This window comes from Triticum dicoccoides, chromosome 6B, assembly GCF_002162155.2.
Source record: "Triticum dicoccoides isolate Atlit2015 ecotype Zavitan chromosome 6B, WEW_v2.0, whole genome shotgun sequence".
NCBI lineage: Eukaryota > Viridiplantae > Streptophyta > Magnoliopsida > Poales > Poaceae > Triticum > Triticum dicoccoides.
Genome location: NC_041391.1, coordinates 12,706,217 through 12,709,011, shown reverse-complemented (window position 1 = coordinate 12,709,011; position 2,795 = coordinate 12,706,217).

Sequence of the window (2,795 nt, the reverse complement as noted above, 5' to 3'; positions counted from 1 at the left end):
CTCCAAAAAAGGTTTCGCAACATGTGCCGTGTTGCAAAAGTCGTTGCAATGGGCATCGTGTTACAAAGCGTCGCAACATGCACCATTCTGCAATGGAACCGGACGATCGTGCTGATCCAAGGACTCGCCAGCCAGCCAATCTGTGCAAAAGATCAACTGGTCAACGAGTAGTGCATGCCATATTTTTCATAGAGAATAGTCCGTTCACAACTCAAAGTTTCATATCTACTATTTTATCTTTATTTTTGTTAGGAAATTATTTAAAATCAGTCGCATGATTTTTGGCTTCATCGGCTTCATCGGCCACCGTCTGATCGCAGGCGATCATGTGGAAGCGCGCGGAGCGCCTCGCTGTCTAGCAGCGAAGTAGCCTGCCCACTTATTTGCGTCTAGCGGTCCCGTTGGTTCCTTTCTTGAGCACTTTTAACATGCTCCCTCTTACATTTACAATCAAGCTGGCTGAACCGGGAGATGGCATTTTGGTTTCATCACGAGTTATACAAGGCCTTCTGAATTGGTGTGCCTTTCATGAACCTGTAAACTAAATATATATCATGTTTTATGAAGCCATATAACTGTCAATATACATCACACGTAGTGCCTATTTGCCACATGTGATGCTACAAATAATATACGTTCAAAAGAAATATCTAAAGGTGAAGCACGTAGCAAGCACCAAACAGGGATTTCAAAACCATCCTTGACGTTGATCGTGGATGTTTGTTGGATTTGGTACTAGCAAGCTGATGGAGTCATGGTTGTTTGGATATAGCAATGTTTGGAGTAGGGTCTTTGATGCCACGGCAAGTATACCAACCAAGTGTCATCATAGCAGGTGGGTTGACGTCGTAGCATTAACGAAGCAGACGTGCGTGCCACCGTTGCAACACTGCGATGACCGGGAAGCACTGCGTCGCAGCATCGTCAAAACAGTCGGGCATCCATCGCACATCACAATGGTCGTCGAAGCACGTCGTCGCAACATCACCGCGACCGTTTGAAGCATGTCGCCGCCACGGTTGGTCGCAACATTGCCACAGTCATCAAAGCACAATGTAGCAACATCATAAAGCAGTCGGGTTTCTATCGTAACGTCGTCGCTCCTGTTGAAGCACCCGTTGCGGCCGTCGAAGCATGTCATCGCAACATCATTGAAGTAGCCAGGTTGCTGTCGTAGCATCTCTGCAATTATCAAAGCACACCGCGACCATCAAAGCATGTCATCGCAACATCATCAAAGTATATGGGCTGCCATGGCAACATCGCCGCAACCGTCGAAGCACACTGTCGTTGTGTGAAGCACTCCGTCGTGCCATCATTGCGGCCATCAAAGCATGTCATCGCAACATCATTGAAGCGGTCGGGCCTCCGTCGCAGCACGTCATCACAACATCATTGAAGTATCCAGGTTGCCGTCGTAGCATCACCCCAACCATCAAAGCACACCATAGCCATCAAAGCATGTCGTCGCAACATCATCGAAGTAGACATGCTGATGTCCTAGCATTGGCGCGACCGCTCAAGCACAGCGTCGATGTGCAAAGCACGTTGTTGTGCCATCGCCATGACCATCGAAGCATGTTGTCGGAACATCACTGAAGCGCCCGGCATCCGTCGCAGCACACCTTGAAGCAGTCGGCCCACCATTGCTTGGATGTGATGCAGCTCATGTCTATAGACGTTGGTAGCAGGGTACGATCATATATACCAATTTTTGTTGCAAGTCCCAACATAATCCATCAATCTCGTACTTGACAGAATTTGTAGTAGCTAGCCGGGTTATGTGAGATTGCTGCAACCATGTTGAAGAACCTTCCTGGTTTCGTGGAGATATACTCAAGTTGTTGCACAACAACTCCGGTCTTTGATTTCCTCACACATTCTTCTGACTTGATGGCTACTGTCATGGCTGTGACTATTTGGCATGTTTGGGAGGCGCGTAATTCTTCTAGGAACAATGAAGTTGAGCCACATCATGTTCACACTGCATTCAAGATTAAAGCTTATGTTGATCTGATTGTTCTATCTATAAGAACTGGATCCTGCGCATAGGCGTGAGAGCATTGCTTCAAGCTCTGTTTGGTCTCCGCCGCCACCAGGTACCCTGTTATTTATGTCTGATGCTGCGATATTATCCGAGCTAGGGAAGATTGGTGCAGGGGTGGTCACCCTGAATGTTGATGGCCAATGTCTTGTTGCCTGTCGAGAAGTTACAATTGGCAGGCCTGCACCTGAGATGGCCGAGGCCTTGGCTTTTCGGCAATCCGTTTATCTTGCAAGGGGGCAAGGTTGCGAATCGGTGATCTTCGCCTCCGCCTGTCTATCCCTGGTGCAGAGGGTAAACACTCCTATCCGTGATCGTTTGCTGGTGGGCTCAATGATGTCGGACATCAAATTTGGCGCTTCAGGATTCGCTTACGTAGTTTTCAAGCATATTCGTCGGCAGTCCAATGCTTTACCTCCTGTTTTAGCTAAGTCTTGTATGAACTCTAGTGGTCTGTGTGAGACTCTTTGTAACTATGTTGCTTGATTTATAAAATGCCGACCTTGTCCAAAAAAAAAACAACTTCCGGTCATCCGGAAAGAAATAAACTAAACTAGTCCCAATGGCCACAACCCACGTGATGTATATATAGTCCAGAATGCCCCACGTGAAGAAAAAAGGCCGAGCGAGGCTGACTTACGTGAAGAAAATAAGTCTAAATTGTTGTATCAACCGGATGTTGCCTTTTTGTAAACATGCGTGTCTATAACTCTAGTCTAGATACCTACATATATTGAAGTTCTGTTTTGAG